This window comes from Ambystoma mexicanum, chromosome 4q (genome assembly GCF_040938575.1).
Source record: "Ambystoma mexicanum isolate Mex_15411 chromosome 4q, UKY_AmexF1_1, whole genome shotgun sequence".
NCBI classification, from domain to species: Eukaryota; Metazoa; Chordata; class Amphibia; order Caudata; family Ambystomatidae; genus Ambystoma; species Ambystoma mexicanum.
This window is the reverse complement of record NC_090928.1, coordinates 918041870-918060642: the sequence shown is the minus strand read 5'-3', so window position 1 is coordinate 918060642 and position 18773 is coordinate 918041870. Positions and strand designations below refer to the sequence as shown.

Genomic DNA, 18773 nt, shown 5'->3' with positions numbered 1-18773 from the left:
TTGCACCCACTGACAACCAGATATACCACCATAGCTTCAGTAATTTGGACTTCTGCCACAGCCTCAGTGATTTGTACTTCTAGAAAGGCTTCGGCAAGCTACACTTTAAAGTACTTCCAGACCTTCAAGTAGACAAGGCACTCTTCCTATGAATATTGCTCGTCCAAAGGGGAAAGTCTCTCTTGTGTGTCTGCCAGAATAACAACCTTGGTTTGCCTTTAAGACTCACCTCTCTCTGTCTTCCACAGTTTGGCACTACAGGTTGTGTCAATTTCAAAAGAGTCTTTACAAGCAGCCAGTTTCCCTTGCCCAACTTTACCTTTACCTTTCTGCCAGCTAACAGCCCAAGTAATTACCCGCCTTAGTGCACCCTCTTAGCTTCAGATAATGCTTGTACTCTTGATTCTTAGGCCAGTTGAACTGTTATTAACTTCACAGTAGCAGTTTGATTGCCTTTTAACTCTGAGAAAGGCTGGTTTCACTTTTAATATGGGGAGATCCTTGACTTGGGCAATGCTTGTTCTCTTCATCAATAGTAGATACACTTTAACTTCTTATATATGAAAGGTATGCCACTTTAAAGTAAAGAATATAGTTCAGTCTTTCTTTAGGAATCACAATTAGGCACATGCAACCACTTCTTAAGGTAGTATTCAAAGATTAAAGACTTGTGTTGTATTGTATTTCCGTGTGAAAATGAAGGATAGAGTTCTGTCTTCCTTTGGGAATCACAATTAGGCACACAAAACCACCCTTTGATATAGTTTTCACAGGTTAAAGACTTCAACAATTGTTTCATCAAGGTTAGGTATTCGGTAATGGCCTTTGCAATGTTCACTCTTCTTAATTAGTAACACGCGACCACTCCTTCAGGTAGTTATAGTCTGTTAAGGATCTAACAATGGGTTTAAGTAGCGTTCGCTCTTCATGTGAGTGAAATGACTTTCTTAACATACGCAAGGGCTACTTTTCCACTGTTCATGTATTATAACCTCAATGAACAACTACAGCTCGCTTTAAATCACATGCGAGTGAATAGGGAACTGGATACTGTTGCAGGCAATGCTTGTGCAAGGTATTAGAATGCCGGGCTTCACTCACCGGCTTCTTTAACACTTGCTCTGTGGGTCGCACTGCTTCCAAGACTTCAGCCAGAACTTCTACTGCTTCTTTCTTCTTAGGGACCCACACCTTTCCTCTCTGAAGGTGTCTTATGTCCGGCCACATGTTTATGGAGCCCCTCTCGCTCCTGAGCCCCTCAGCTTGACAACTGCTCCTCTCCTCAGTCTCTAACACGTTTGTTGCACTGCAACCAGGCTCACATGGGGAAAGACAGCTCTCCTGCATGCCTTCTACCGCTCAGCCTCTGCACTTCAGAGTTTGGGGGAACAGTACCCCCTCAGAACAAGCAGGTGAAATCTGCTGTCTCACATTCCCCCGCACCTCTTGCTTTGCCACTTCTGCTTGGTCTGCCAGCTTCATGCTTTTTCCTTCTGCTACTTCTGCTGCAGCTCGCACTCCAGTCACAGTTCCAGCTCCTTCCAATTGTCTGCACCGGAGGGGGCCTTTTATGCCTTCCAGGTTCCTTCAGGTGTGGGCTTTTAGGCTTAATTGCCTGACTACTGCTACATCATGCCTCTTCAGCCATCTTCATCGTCTCCGGATTATGGAACAAGTAGTCCCCTTCAATAAAGTTAGCTCTTTTAACAATTGAGTTAATTTTAAGGGTAGATTTATTTCCCTTAAACTCATTAAAAGATTCACTGTTGGAAGTGCTTGTTGCAGAGGAAGACATTTGACTAAGCCACTTTTACCAGATCCTTTTACATTATACCCTTGGGAGTAAAGACGGTGCTCATTGTGAAAAGCCTTAAAAGATCTTTCTGTTAACAAGGCTTGCTCAGATTTAACAGAACTTGTACCCCGAGTCATAGATCTTATATATGGGTCAGGAACATTATAGTGGTAATAGGCTATGACCTGTTTTGGCAACCAAGAAAGGCATTGCCTTTCAGAGGACAAATACTGCATCTCATCCCACGGGATCTCCTCCCCACCCTGGGCCTTGTCTCCTCCCAGGTGATCCTCCCGCAGTACACCAGCCCCAAGGTCAGGATCAGGAAGTGTCTGCCTTTCCCTGGCCACCTGGTAGGAGACTTTAGGCAGGATTCTTCACAGTAGGCTGCAATGTAGTGTGTGCAGTTTGGTATGTTCTTTATTAGATATTGTTTCTCATGTTTTTGTGGGGGCGGTATTCGTCAGACTTTTGACTCTCTGTTGGGTTGGCCTGTGTATTTCCAGGTGTGTCATTGTCTCATCTGTCCCTTTTTTCAGGAGTTCCATTAGGTTGATGAATGAATTTCTCTGTTCCGAGTTGTTGTAGTTGGATGTCTGGTTGTTGTGGTTGTCTTTTTCCAATCTCTAGTTACGTAAGGAGTGTAGGTGTCGAGGGATTCCAGTTTAGTTCTCGCGCTTTTAGGTGTTTTTCTGAAACTGTGTTCTCTGTTGTCGGGTTCTGTGTTTTGGGGTCTGATAGTATAGTGGGGTCTCCCCTAGTATTCCCCTTTGTCCTTTGTTGTGGGCTGTTTGTTTTTTGATGTGGTTGAATTGTAGGTGAGTGGAAAGGTAGTGGGTAATGCATGATGTCTTTGTTCTAGTCTTCGCTCAGATCTTTAGTTCATTGGGGGGGGGAGTTTGTGGTGATTTAGAAGTGTTATGAATTCCGGTAGGTAGCTCTATTTGTTTAGTGGTGGTTGTTCTTTTGTCTTTGTAGTTCTGTTTTATATCATCGTTCCTTTGTCCTTTTTGTATCGAGCATCTATGAAGTTGTGAATGTTTCATGTTTTTTGTGGGTTGGTGGTCAAATGATGTTGTGGCTATCCGTGAAACTGTTCTGGGGGTAGGCTCCCTGGTTCGGGGGTTTGCTGATGTTAGTAGGTATGTTTGTTTCTAATCACGCCGGTTATGGCTGCATTTGTTGGGCTAACACAGGATAGAACTTTGCGTAGCCTAAAGACAGTTAACAGGCCTCAAATAGAAATGTTCCATGAACCTATGATGTAACAGAAACTCTGTGGTGAAAGCATAGTCAAGGAGTAGAAGGATCCCTATGCGTGGAAGCAGGAGTCAGGTAAGGGGTGAGCTCAGCAAAGTCCTGGCTTGAGCAGGGGTTCTGTCCCTAGGCCCTTTCCACTGTCCACATGTCCAAACAGGGAGTTGCCCTTTGCTGCTTTTGGTCCTTGTCTGCAGATGAACAGGATAGACACACAGGGAAATAAATAAGAGAGGCAGAGTGTCACATGGTCCTCCCATGAGCCAATCACAATGCTTTAGCTGGCTTTCAGACTTGCAGGCAAGTTCCTGGGTGTTGTAAGCCGTCAGAGCTTTGTTTTGCAGGCAGGAACTTCAGATGTTATTTTGTTTCTTTCCAGTGTGTGCATAGCCCTAAAACTGTGCACAGAAGAGATGATGCACTGAGGTTTGTGCATGAATTTGTTAATCCTTGTATTGAGTTTAGCATGCAGATCTTGCCCTGAATAGCCTGTAATGAGCAAAATTATCAGTTACGATATTGATTGGGCTACAACCCAGCGTATTGCCTCTGTCACTAGAATTAATTTGTAAGAGGTGGCCTAGATGGACTATAAAGGTGAATGGTAGCAGGTTACACATCTCTGGAAGCATGGCAAAGCCATGTATTCCAACCGGAATGTTCCCTCATTTGCATGGAAATGGGGAAATGTAATTGCCTGTGAACATGCTTGTATTATTAATCCAGGGGCATGGTCAATCTGGAATTCTGGGTGTACAATGCAACTACCACACATGCAGAATGCACACTCAAGGAGCCATTAACAAGGAGCAAAGAGGGTATAGAGTATCTTCCAGGGGTCTCCCAATGTTAGGGTCCAGATACAACAGTGACATCTCGTGGGCGGCAGGGAGACTGGCCTCCTTGGAAATGGTGCTTTGGTGCGCATGCACAAATCAGAGACAGCTTGTGCAAACTTTCTGTATAAGCCCATGCGCACAACCAGCATGTTTTAGCAGAACACCAATATGTCAAATAAAGCTGTTTCACTCTCGAGAACTGCAGATGTGGTTGAGTGTGATACCTCTTCACTTAAGCTGGTGCAGTATGGATGTATTACAGTAGGTACAGCCAGGGATGTAATTTCACCAAAATGCCAAGGGTAGCAGAAGTGACATCACATGGCCCGCCCAAATGACATCACAGGAAGTGATGTCAGTTGGCCCCACCTCCGAGTGACATCACAGGACGTGATGTCATCTGACCCCATGCCCACATGCCATCACCGGAAGTGGCATCCTTATGCATTATCCCTCAGTACACCATGGAAAATATGGTTACAATATCAATGTAATATGACACATTTAATATAAGAATGGATCATCATATGGCGCAGTATGTCAAGGCCCATAGTATCACGCAAGTGCATGAATCCAAATCCCCTCTTTATGTTGATCCGCCCTGTTATTTCAACATGACTACAGAGCGAAATCACATTCTGTGCGACAGGGACGGATAGGTGGGTGTATCGATAAGGGAAAGCCAAGATAGAAGGGGAGAGAGGTAGAATATTTCACCAAAGAACACGTGTTCTTATACAGTTGCTCTTCCTTCACTGTTCTGATCATAAAACTTAAAATGTCGTTTCTTAACAGATTGACCCCATTTTATTGAGATTCAAAAGGTTACCTTCAGGATTACCTCTCAGTAAGACGTGTTGCAGTTGTTTCATGGACTCATTATTCATGCACAAAACAGCCAGACATCTCCGATATTCATCTCCTTCAGAAACTACAGCTAAGTTTAAAATGTTTTTATTAGTATATTGGCAAATACTGCTACCTGATCATCCTCCTGTAAGTGCTTACGAACAAAACATTTAAAGTTCTTATACATTACTAATATGACGCTCTCACACTTTCAAACAAGTGTAATTTGTTTGTTTCATGTACACATCCAACCATACAAGGTCTGCAGAATTTTAATGTGTAACAAAACCTGATTACCAACATTGAACACCTGTTATTCCACTTATGGGGGGGTTATGCATTACCATTTTAGTGCTGCATCTTTACCCAAAATCTGAAAAGGCGAGTACTTGCACTATGGTTTTCCGATTAAAAGCATTTCATCCAGAACCAGCGAGGTCACCAAAAATCTCAGAGAGCGGCTGTCGCTGACTGACTGTACAGGGTGCTAGGCCCAGCCAATAACAACACTAGTGTGTACATACCTACCTATTAGAAGACCATGCAGCGTGGCTGCTCCGGTTTTCCTATTAAAAGCATACACATTCGGCTATTGTCGACTTAACTCTATGGACAACTGGTATCCCCCATCTGCAATAGGACTCCTGCCCCCAAGTGCTCATGGCAGGGATACGCTATCCCACAGTGGCTGGGGGTTATATTGGCAAAATGCACAGAGCCTAATGATATCATGGGGTGCACAAGTCTGAGGTTAGGTGCCTCTGCACTTCACCCCTCCAGTGAATGCTGTGGACCTGAGCTGGTCAGCGCTGGCCCTCTTGACTGCAGCAAAAGGAATTCTGCTACAAGACCAGAGGCTCTGTGTGCAACCAAACTACTCGCACGCTTTACTTATTCTTTCTTTCACCAATAAATCAGGGCTGTGGACTCGAGCTGCTCAGCGCTGGCCCTCTTGACTGCAGCAAAAGAAATTCTGCTACAAGACCAGAGGCTCTGTGTGCAACCAAACTACTCGCACGCTTTACTTATTCTTTCCTTCACCAATAAATCAGGGCTGTGGACTCGAGCTGCTCAGCGCTGGCCCTCTTGACTGCAGCAAAAGAAATTCTGCTTCAAGACCAGGGGCTCTGTGTGCAACCAACCTACTTGCACGCTTTACTTTTTCTATCTGTCACCAATAAATCAGGGCTGTGGATCTGAGCTGCTCAGCGGGGGCCATCTTGACTGCAGCAAAAGAAATTCTGTTACAAGACCGGGGGCTCTGTGTACAACCACCCTACTGGCACACATAGCTTTTTTTTCTTTCACCAATAAATCAGGGGCAAGCGCGAACGCACTCTCCCACTACCAGAAATAATGCAGTTCAGTATCCCGCGCTTCGGTATATCACAGGGGTCAGCAAATCCGTTGTGCAATGGATGAGCCTCACCCTGGGCGATCTGCCTTTCTGATCACAGATTTTCCCCTGCCAGGTAAATATGATTTGCAAGCGGAAGGGCAGGGGTTGGGCCTGTTCTGGAAGCCCCGCTAAGCGAGGGAGAGAAGGCAGGCCCTGACTCAGCCCTCCCGGATGTCCTGAGCATCTGCAGAGCTGGCTGTCCCACGTGTAGGGGGAAGCTTTGGCAGGCAGAGCCGAGCAGAAGAGACACATTGTAGCACAGTTCCTTTCTCCCATCAGGCCCTGCACTGCCCGTCCCGAGATTTGCATACATTCGGGCCTGGCCACCAGCCAGCAGGCCCAGTCGGATAGCAGTAGGGACGGAGCAGGCCTGTTGCAGTCTGCCCACTGGCCTGTTGGCTTCAGACGGACTCATGGACCTCCTGAGCGGACAGATAACCCCGCATAACAAGAGCGGCAACAGCCATCAGCCCACCACAGGCACACACAAAGAGTGCTCAAGCACTGTCCCAAATTCCATTCGCATGGCCAGGTGGATATTATAATTCCTCCCGGCTCCAGCCCCAGCCCCCTGCTGCCCGCAAATTCTTTGACTAGTTGCAGGCAGCTAATCCCTAATACCATTGATCATTCACCTCGAGATTGAGCAGCTCCTCTGTCCAACCAGGGCGGCGGGTCGCGGGTGGGGTCAAGTGCAGGCCTGAACTCAGTCAGTCAGCTCACAGACACGATTCGTGCTCCTCATGGCTGGCTGCAAAAAAAATGGAAAGAGCCGAGAGCCAGCCCAACGGTGCGAACGTGCCGTGCGTGTAATTTTGAATTGGCCATGCCCCTTTGCTCCTGATTGGAGAATTGGATAGGGGTATCAGCCGATTTGTCAGGGGTAGCAGCCAATAGACAGGGATAGCATTTGCTACCCATGGCTACCCATGAATGAGGTCCATGGGTGCAGCCGATGATCTTGTTTAATACAGCCTCTGGAAAAAATTTAAATGTCATTTGTCAGGAATTTTGTTTCACATTTGTAATCAGTGGTTATGCACATTAAGAGTATGCAATGATTCAAGTATGGGGCCAACGAGGACAAGAGGCAGCTATTCCAAGACAGGTGACTTTATTAGTTAAAGGAACATCAGGCAGTCTCCAAGTAGTCAGGCATAAGGCAGAGAGTGGAAAGTAACAGAATGGAAAGGCTGGCTATCCACCAGGCAGGTAGGTAGACAGCAACCAACATTACAGACATTTTATTATTTAAAAAAAAAAATATTATGGTATTTATTGGGTGCAGACCTAGCTTTGAAAAGCAGTGGATCGCTTTACAGAGGTATACAACAATACAGATACACAACAGAGCTCTTTACAGAGGTAACGACAGAACAGATATACATCAGGAGGTGGGATACAGAGGGGCACACAGGGTACAGCTGTACAGGTTGCGGGGAGTAAAGGCGCGGATTGTGTCTAGCGAGTCCGGTGGCACGAGCGGCAGCTTGATTGCCTAAGTGTTGAGGAGAGGCTCCTTGAAGAGGTGGGTCTTGAGTTCTTTTCTGAATTGTAGGAGCGTGGGGGTGAGTGTGACATTGAAAGAACACAGGGAGAGAACACCAACACACTCATCCACACTTCACTTGCTCTGGGTCCCAACCTCCTGAGGCTTACGGAAGAGATAGGATGTAACACATCATCAACAAAACAGAAACGAACCAGAGAATACACGTAGAACAGAGGGAACGGCAGAGTGAAGAGGCAGATACCAGCAGATGCACGCCAGGGAGGATGTTGCATGAAAGAGGAATAAAACAATGGCCTCTCCTCTCCAGCCAGCACGGTTATGAACCAGGGAAAAGAGTCACTAGCGTGTGCACAATTGTGAGAGAATTCGTCGGTTGTGTGAGAAGAGAGAAAGCAGTATAACAAATGGTGTCATACAAGAGGAGGTGAGAAAAAAAGGGTTAATGCACAGGGCGGAGGAAGTAGAACAGCTACGAAAGCCCCTAGTCCCTCCTCAGAGAATGAAAGTCGGAGAACCGTCAGTTGCAGGTAATATCGCACATCACAAAGTATTTAAGCTGCTATTACACATTGTCATAACGTGAGAATGTAACCACTCAAATAACTCCAAAAGGAGTAGGTAACATTGCAATAATGTGCGTGGCAAAATACAGTGGCGTACCTGAGGGAGGAAGCTGTGATGGGAGTCTGGAGGGACTCCTGTGTCAAACGTGTACTCAGGAGAATGGGCAGAGGATCCCCATTTCAGACTGGAAATGAAACGCCTGTGGCCAAAGGGAACTGGCTAAAAATACCATTACTGATGAACATGAGAAAGGCATGTCTGCAATGAGGAAAACCGAGGTAGACCGAAAACACTGTTTCCAAGAACCACTTTACCACGTGTAGTGCAAGTGGGGTAGGCGGAATATGCCTGCAAAAATAAAGAGGAGAAACAGGGCTATTGCCGCATAGCCAGGTGACGTGGGACCGATGCCCGACTGCTCACGCAAGTCCACAATGAGCATAAGAATCCTGATGGCAAGTGTGAGCTTTAAGTGGGCTGGGGCTTGCTGGCATTTATTTATTTATTTATTCGGATTTGTAAAGCGCACAGCAGCTCGGAAGCATCGTGGCGCTGGTTACATGAAGGGGTGAACAACTTAGTTACACAGGTATCAGTAAAAAGAAGTCACACTTAGTTACAATGAGTAGCAATAAAACACGATTTAGTTACAGTGGTTGTAAGCACACGGACCCAGCAGTCTCCCAAAACTTCTATCAAGCCAGGTCTCCCTTCACTCAGCAACGCTATCCACTGTGTGAATACATTTTTTTTATTTCTCATTCCACTGCCAGGATTCGAACAAGAGCAGCGCCCCTGACAAGGCAGTGTCATGTCCACTGCCCTATTTGGTAGGTTTTGGATGGTTTTTATTTCATTCAATATACTGCTTGATACATACAGCCCATTACAGGCTTCATGTGGCAAGCAGTCTTTTGAATAAAAGAAAAGCAATCTAGCACCTACCAAAGAGCACAGTGTTGTGCTATGTCGTAGGTTCAGGATTTCTTTTGTTTCATTTAATAGACTGCTTTCCGTATAAAGCCCCTTTACAGGCGTTATGCGGTAAGCAGTCTATTGAATAAAAAAAAAGCAATCCAGCACCGACCAAATAGCACAGTGCTGTGCTCTGTCGTAGGTGCTGGATTTCTTTTGTTTCATTTAATAGATTGCTTGCCACATAAATCTCTATTACGGGCATTATGTGGCAAGCAGTCTATTGTATGAAACAAAAGTTTTCCAGCACTTACTGAATAGCACAATGGGCTATGCCACTGGCTGGTCACAAGTAGGTGTCCGTTTTTTATCTTCGGCAAGGGAAAAGAAAAGGAAAAGCTCTTTTCTTGCTGTTGGGATTGGTGGGTGATTACATTTAACATGCATTTAAATGACCACCATTAGTGTGTCATTCGGCCTCATTACGAGTCCCGGCTGGTTGCTGCCGGACTTGTAACACAGAATCCGGCGCGTGAATTCCCGATGCCACCGGGACATAACAAGTCCCATTGGAGTTGGAAGTCAGGCGCTGGATTTTGTAAGTCCCCATTCCCTTGGGGACATGGAAGCACAGGCACCATTGTTAATGGTGTCAGTGATTCCGTAACAACTCTGCCTACTGGGGCTGATGCGCCTGGCAGGTCAGACCTGTTGGGCGCAACGGCCCTGGCAGGCAGAGTTGTAGTTTGCTAGTCTGGAAAGGGTGCCAGTAAGTTGCTACCTTATTTCCAGACAGGCAAACTCGGAATGAGGCCTATTGTCCCCCAGAGCATGCAGTTTTATGCAGTCTCCCCTTCGGAGGCTGCATAAAACTGCATGCCATGGGGACAAAGACACACTAATGGTGGTCATTTGAAGGAATTTTCTTTCAGCTCCTTCCACTACTTTCATGACATGCATAACACACTTCAGGCCACGTCTTCATTTAGATACCCCCCCTCGATTTCTCACCCCACTTAAAGCACTGGTTGAGTGTAAGGCAGCATGGTAGTAGACAGAGGCTGCAGCACTTCCCTGGCTACCAGGTGGCTGACATCAAAGTGGGTGTGCTAAATAAAGGGGAGGGCCTTTAGTATGTTCAAAATGAGTGCATAGGTGCAAGTGTATCCAGTATCAAGGAGTTGAACTGAGAAAAGGGCCTTGTAGGTGCAGTTGAAGAGCGTGTTCGGTGCCTAAGAGTTGGTAGTGATGAATGAAGGCTAGAGGCACGGGCCTGCATGCAGAGCTACCCAGAAGTGTGTTGCTTATGCCAGGGCACTTTCACTTGCTGCCACTCGCTAGTAATCGGACGATACTGGACTGTACGTGTTTTGTTCCCAGAGGGATAAATAGAGCTGGGGTGTGTTTGGATCAGGTTACTGAGCTCAGGGATAGTCACAGAGTAAACAAGGCGGATTAGCCTGGGATATTGATGTTGGAGCAGCTATGAGCCTCTTGGTTATGAAGTCCAGGTAAGATTTATTACACATATGTGCAGCACTTTATTTGGTTCCAGTTACTCTTAATTATGTCTCATAGAGAGAGACCACCCACCGGTCATCCTCATGGATTCCAGCCCAGGCCCCCAACTGACACATTCAGAACATTCACACTCAAGCAATCATCAACATTCTCCTGAGCTGTCAGTCACAGAATGCACCAATTTTCCATCAGCATTCAGAGATTGTCAGCAGAACAGGGCAACCTTCATCAACTGACTGCATGGGAATGTCGTCAGGAACACAGGGACTGTCTGGATGTCAGTCCATAGTTAAACCTGTAATGGATGTAAAGGCTGTCAGAGAGGCGCACCCTGTATAGCAGCTTGGGTTGCTTACGGTCCAGATTGATGGCTGTGTGTCTTGAAGAGTATTGCTGATTGTAGAGTTGACTGTAGAGTGTAGAGTTGACTGTAGCATTGCCTTGGATGGCCGGTGGTATATTAGATTAGATTGTTGATCCAAATTGCAATTGCTGCTTCTGGGCTAGACGGACTTTTGGGAGAGGCCATTTTATTGTAGTTGCATGTACCCTCCCTTTCTTCCTTTTGGTTAGTCAGTGAGCTTTTGAGGCAGTCATCACCAGTTTAATGTTTGGAGTATGAAGCCAAGGAGGACAAGTGGTAACTCTTCCAAGGTAGGTGACTTTTTTGGTTAAGTACAGGAACACCAGGCAGTGGGCAAGTAGGCGGGCATAAGGCAAAGAGATGACTGGAACAGAAGAGAGAGGCTGGTTATCCATCACTGTGGTATGTCGGCAGTAACTGATACAATGGACACTACATCAGTCATAAATACATCATTTGGCAGGGCTTATTTACCTCATGCGTGCAGAAGAGACAGGATATAACACAGAAGTTATCTCTCAAAGGGAAGGTGACACTGCTCAATCCCTGTGTTTGTATTTTGTATTTGTTTATTATTTATATCACGCACCAAACCCTGAGGTAACTGGGCGCTTGAGAGAATTGTGAGTTACATACATGTGAGGCAATATACAGTGACAGGTAGAAAGTAAAACATGCAGAGGGTCCTGGTCACAGTTAAGTCAGGCGACAGTTGGGTAAGGCAAAAATAGGCATTTGTACAGTGTCATAGATAGAGAGGAAACCTGTAACAGGTGAGATGACATCAGAAGGCATTTGTACAGTATCGTAATAGAAATGCGACATAAGGGAAAGTGCAGTAGTTGGTGAGGTGGAAGTTCTGTGAGGTGGCCGCCTGTGGAGGGTTTCAAATTAATGTAGAGGCTTATTATTGAGCCAGTTTTTGATTCTGGCTTTGAACGTGAGGAAGGAGGGTTCTAGTCTGAACTGGATGGGCATGTAGTTCCAGTTGGCGTTGTGTCTGAGTGTGGAGATTCGGCTAGATCTGGGTAGGCTGAGTGCTGCTCTCAATGAGTTATTCTGGAGTACCTGTAGTCTGTTTCGGTTGAGTTTGGAGGAGCCTAAGAATAGTGTGTTACAGTAATCTAATTTAGACAAAGCAAGAGCCCTTGCTAGCATGAGGCAACTGCTTGTCGATAAGTATGATTTGCAGCTATAGATCAGTTTATTGCTGTAGGGTGTGGAGGTTGCCAGACTGTTGACTTGTCTTTTAAGGGATAGTGTTGCATCAAGATAGACCCCCAGTGTTTTTATATCTTTGGATACTTTGATGTTATTACCATCAATGTCAAAAGATGAGTACCTAGAGTTGAGTTTATTCAATCGTGCCTGAGTGCCCACGATAATTAGCTCGGTCTTATCGTTATTGAAACATAAGCTATTGGTGGCCATTCATGCTCGGATTTCAAGATATATGCCATTCAGTAGTTTGGAATCTTGGATGTAGCAGCCAGTGAGTGGGATGAGGACTTGGGTGTCATCCGCATAGTTGGTGTAGATGACACCCAATTTGTCCAGATGTTAAAATAGAAGGACAAGAAACACAGAAAAAGTAACTACCTAAGAAATTAACAATGTGTCAGTTATAGATCATACAAATATTGATTGTTATGTTAGGTTCAACGTTTAAATACTGCATCAGTCACCATTATAGTGGTACAACAGTGCTGAGGCAGGCTCAATGAGTCCTGTATTGTGCCATTCAGACCTTGGTCTACGAGGGAATTGAAAAGGGCACAAGGGGAGGGCAAATGGGAGGAGAAAGGTTAAATGTTATGTTAAAGGTACTTATATAGTGCACCGTCACCAATGGAGTTGGTTCCCCAGGCGCTCTGGCGGATCTGTGAACAAGAAGGAGGACAGGTAGGGTTAGTCAGGTGGAGCGGGAGTAGGAGAATGGAAGAGGTGATGTACTGTTGGTGGCTTCAGCTCGGTAACACCGGGTGCTTGGCTTTGGTGCAAGTATCGGATTGGGCAAGACCTTGTGTGCTGTAGGTGCTGTTTATGTGTTGTTGATGCAGTGTGGTAAAGTGCATGCGGATAGCTGGGAGAGAGGTGGTTGTGTGAGTTTTTATGTGGGCTGAGTATGCAGAAATTTGAAGGTTGGATTAGTGGGGTCTGTTTCCTGATTCTGATATTTCTGGTTCCGTTTGAGCTGTATCCCTGTGGATGGGGTTGTTGCTAATTCCCTATGGGCCGTCTCACTGTGGTGTGTAATGGTGCGGCACGGGTCCAGCTGTATCCTATTCAGTGTTATATCGAGCGATAGGTAAGTCTGAACTTTTCCTTCTGGTGTGGAAGTGAGGCTGGTGATACCTATTCTCTTGCTATCTGTAGAGACAGTCGTCTGTAAGGGCTTGGAGTGGTTCAGGGTCAGTGTGCTGTTAATGAGGCGTCCTAGTGCTTCCGTCTTAGTCAGCCTGTGTATTAAGTCGTTAGTTTCCTCATCATGACATGGCTTTTGTTTGGTTGTTGTTTGTGTGAGATGGCACATTGTGCTTCCCACTGTATCTTCAGGAGCACACATGCACATTAAAGATTTGTTCAGACAAGGTACAGAATAGATTCAGTATAAACAATCAAAGCATGGCACTGATCAGAAAAGGACAACTTCTTAATACTCCTGGGAACACGCCCACCCCTGTGTGTGCGCAGTTTTTGTACTTAAGGGGATACACAGGAATTAATCAATAAGTAGATTTGCGATATGCCTGGCAAGTGCTCCAGCATACCCTGGAAGCATAGAGGCTCAATTTCTTGCTACATGTTACTGTAAACTGAGAGATCTCAAAAGGATAAGTACTGGGATTGTCCAGCAGACATCCAGAGATGACAGAGCCCATAGTGAACTGTGTGCATGGGGAATGAGGCTGACACAGAGGAGAAAGGAAATCACAGATATGGGCCTTCATTTTAGAATGCCTTACTTGAATGGCCACAAATTTAGGGAAGGGTGTAGCATGAGGGAATTCTGTTATATTCTGATGATATATTTTAATAGTATCTGAGAGTGCAGTTGTTGCAGAGCTCGGGGTTCATAGACAGGGGACAGGGGACTGGGTGTTATGTAACGGTGATCACATGTTTTATTCTTGTTGCTTGTAAGCTACTTCAGATAATTAGGGTACTGAGCAGGGAGAGAGTCTTTGAGGTTGTGGGCTAACAATGAAAGCACCAGTGCACCTAAAGCTCTGCACTGACAGGCTACTCAGCCTAGTAAAATATGTGATGTCACAGTAAGAAAAAAGCTACACTGGTGGCAGAAAAATGCCACTATAGTGACATAATAACCCTTTTCATGCCTGTGTTATCAGAAATGCCCAGTAAAAATTGTATTCCACAGTAGGAAATGGCTAGACTGGCAACACCAAAATGCCAGTCTAGCCACGTAATAACACTCATCATGATTGCATTATCATAAACGCCCAGTAGAAAATGCAATGTCAGAAGCAAGAAATGTAACTAGACTAGTTGCAGCAATGCAGTCCAGTCTAGTCATGTAACAACACTTATCATGCAAACATGCAAACATGTAAGTGTTGTTACATGAATAGACTGGACTTCATTACTGCAGACAGTCTGGCTATGCTCTCTGTCTCTGGCATAGCATTTTTGTATTTGGCATCAGGGTTAAAGCAAACATCATATATTTGCTTTCACATTAATGGACAGTAAGAAATGCATCCCCCACGCATCCTGGTGTGCGGCCTCTGATTTAGGGTGCAGGGAAAGGAGGTGGCCCCAAATCAGAAACCTGCTCACTAGAAAGGTTAGCGCCGCTCACCGTGCTAGTGAGCATAGGATTCATCCCCAAATCAAAGGCCCGCACACCAGCACAGTGAGTGCGCTCACCAGGCTGGTGAGCATGCCTCTGCTCTGATTCATTAAATCAGTGGCCCGCTCACCGGCACAGTGCCTTGCTGGTGAGCATGTCTCTGCTCTCATTTATCCGCAAATCATAGGCCCACTCACCATTTGGGGGCACTGCCTCCCCATAACCACAAATCAGAGACCTGCTCACGAGCATGGGGGAGGGAGTGCATTTTTCACACATTCAATCATGCACATTCACTCACACACCCATGCACATTCACTCTCTCATTCACATGCACACCCACACAACATTCACTCTTTCAACCATGAACGTACCCAACCATACATTCATTCATCACACATGCCGCCATGCACATATTCACATAATGGTCTTCTTACCTGCAGCCCCGGTCCAGAATGCGCTGTTCAGGTCGCACAATGGGTCTCCAGCAGGGAATGTGCGCACGCGGGAGCCAGGGCACTCCTTGGAGTATGAACTGGCATCTTGAATGTGCAGGGAGGCGCATGAGTACCCCCACACATTCAGAGCTGCGTTACCCGAACCTGCATCCCCAATGGGCGATGCATGGCTGGGGAGAAAAACACTCCTGAACTTGCATCGCCCATTGGACATCCACTCTCAGGTACAAACTGCCAAAGGGAAATCACTGCTTGTTGAGGGAGCTGTCAGTGTGTTTACTGAGCTGTCCTGGCGAGTCATATAAAATGGGTGGGTAAACACCCCTTCACTCATTATTGACGAGCCACTCGTCATGCCTGGGTTCTATTTAAAAGTGATAGAATTATACATTTACGAACTCTAGTATATGCTCTTAAATTGTTATTTTAGACATTGTTTATGGTCTTGGGTAATTGGGGATTAAAGGTGTATTTTAACATTATTGATTATGCTGTGTCAGATCGCATGAACGGGAACATTATTTCAGTTTACAGCAGCTCTTCATCACTCTTTTACTTCTGCTGTGATTCCGGCCTCTTTGAAAGCTGCAGTGGCTACCCCACTTTTGAAGAAACCCCAACTGGATTCCACGTTAGTTGTCAATTACTATCCCATATCTCTTCACATTGTCCTTATGAAGTTGATGGCAGCTAGTATAACTCCCCATCTTTCCCAGAGTCTAGGAACCGTATACATCGTTTTCAGTCTGGATTCAGAGTAAGAGCCAGACACAGAATCAGGTTTCGGGTTTGAAAATTTCAATTTCAAAATATTAAGAGAGGTTGGTGTAATTGTTAAGTGACTTCAATTCAGCAATCCCACTAAGTCAGTGCCTCGTCTGGGACGCCCAAGGGAAGCCCTTATTTATGTATTTTTATGACAAGTTATACTCTGGATGATAAGCCCTTATATAACGCCCCTCTCTTTGAATCCCCCTGACCTCACTGAGCCAAGAAGTAGGTTTGTTTTGCAATTTAAAAGATTTATTGGAAAAATTAAACAATATATATATATATCACACTTTTATAATAAATTAATATTTGATATCACACTTAAGAATATGACGGTGATCAACAATGGATAATATTACAATTATATGCTTATTTAATGACTTAGGAGTTGATATAGGAAGGAATAGGTAACTGAGAATGCTTTTAGGGTTTCAAGGAAATGCAATGATGAATAAATGCAGTACAGAAGTAAACTGATAGGGTTTCACAAGAGATAATATGTTCACTTTTCCCCTTGTGGCAATTCACTCCCCCCGTATGCAATAGAAGGAGATGGAAGGAGAGCATACAATTTTCAGGAACACAAACAAAATGCAATACAAAGTTCCAGTTCCCCCCAGCGAGCTTAGAGGAAATCAGGTATGATTGTAAAGCCGGCAAATCCTCTTAAATGTGGTGGCAATGAAGTAAAATATGCTAAAAATGCTTTTAATTTCCTATAGGAGGTTCAGGGTAGGTGATAGCTATTTAAGATTAGTCCAAGTCACACTTGCGATGCTCAATGAGGGATTAGCAGGTTGAAAACGAATTTTTGACAGGAGCTAATTTTACAATTCGTGACAATCTTTAAAGTTTTAGGCTTGTTGGAAAGCTTAGAATCTTAGCTTTAAAATGAAAGTTAAATTACGTTCTTAGCACACGCGGTCCCAGAGATACAGACGATTTCGTGGAGATAGTTTTTCGAAATGAAAGTAAACTTCAGAATGACAAAATTACTTTTTTACAGGGTTAAAATTGGAGAAGGGAAACACGATTCTATGATGCAGTTCTGGACAGGTTAAAATGGTTTGAATCAGCTTATTTTAGACTAAGAGATTGGTTCTGGCACAGTTCTAGCTGAGTACTCACGCTATAAATTTGAAATAGGCTGTCAGGGTCTGGTCAGGTTGGCTGGTTCTCTCGCCACGGACGGTCTTTAGTACCGGTTCTGCTCACAGCGATCTGGTCTGGGTCTCTGGTTCTGCTGGTCTGGATCAAGTGGATTCTGGATACAGCACTGCTTTCTGGGTACCGGCACAGGGTTCTAGATAGAATCAAACAGCTCAGCCCGGCTGTTTGAATAATTTGCAAAAGATTTTGAGGCCTGCTGAAAAAGGATTCATCTGGTGGTTCAGGCCTCAATGCTACAAGTTCTGAAGTCTGAAGTCTAAGTTCTGGATATGGTCCTTCTGGATATTGTCTGGTCCGGCAAAATGCTTCGCAAGAAAGTGGAAAGTGAATGTCCCTGTCTGGCTTTCAGTTGCTCTTTTTATGTCTTTTGAAAATGGGTGGGTCGGCTCATTCTGCATGCCCAACCCTCTCATGATTTGATAGGTCAAGGATTCTCTGTGACCTGATTTGAGAAGGGATAGTGTGTCAGAGTGAGTCAGAGTCTTACAGTCTATTGAAGAAATGCCCCTTTGCTTTTACTTAGAAAATGAATTTTTCATAACTACCAGGTTTCCCAGATACACACGTCGTTGAAATTACATACACATTTCACAGATTAATTTAAGATACACTCTCGCCCAACTCTGATCCCCCTCAGAGCCTGGGTTTAAAAATGGCAACATTTTGTGCTTTTTAGTGACTTTAGCCATATTGGTTTTTCCTCAAAATTTACACAGACCTGCACCCCTTCCCTGAGCATATTACTGGAAATTACTATGCCTCTATCCTAAACACAGTGTCTGCAATATTAATAAATAGCGGGGTTCGGTCCCAGAACACCGCACAAAGTGGAATTTGGTCTCAGATCGTGATGGCATTTTCCATATTAAGGACCCCCAAATTGTACATTTCTGTGAGCCTAATACAAGATTTTATAAGCAATTTAACTTAAACATATATTTGCTGCAATATGAATCCACAATCCAGTCTGGCCCACCCCAGAAGCTTGGTGAGTCAGAGATCACAGGCCTCTCCTTCTTCCAGAAGACTTGTTTGCAGTCCACACCCAAAATCAGCATACCCCATTCAATTGAAAGGGTCTATTGTGTTTTGTCCTGCAGGCTGCAGGGGAAACTCCTCCCTCTCAATCAACAGGGCCATGTGATATCCTGGGCTGTTGTGTGTGTCTCTGAGGTGTTAATGGTTCTCAGGAAAAGCAAGTCTTTTGAACTTTTAATTACATAAGACCCCCTTCTGTTCACTGCACAGTTCTGCAAGACAGCTCTACTGTCAGGATTTATAGAGTGCCAGCGCCGGTCAGTGTCCCATACCGGTACTGCACCTATTTTTGACAGCTGTCTTGAATTAATACATTTCAAAAAGAAAGGATTTTACTTGATAGTATATGATCCTTGCTTGACATGGCATTGATGTGGATCAGCAGTAGAGTAAAGTAAAACACTCAACCATAGTTGGATTTTTGTTTGGTGGTTTCGGGCCCATGATCTTAGCAATTTTTGACATTAATAAAAACGGATTTTGAACAGAACCATCTTTCTTTGCAC

The 18773-nt window shown here is 44.9% G+C and overlaps 1 non-coding gene across 1 annotated transcript; it reads right to left on the bottom strand.

The window, feature by feature from the left end:
* Positions 1-6056: 6056 nt before the first annotated feature.
* Positions 6057-6220, bottom strand: LOC138468556 (U1 spliceosomal RNA). The gene has a single exon (XR_011268326.1). It is a non-coding gene; the product is annotated as a U1 spliceosomal RNA (small nuclear RNA).
* Between the last annotated feature and the right edge of the window lie 12553 nt (positions 6221-18773).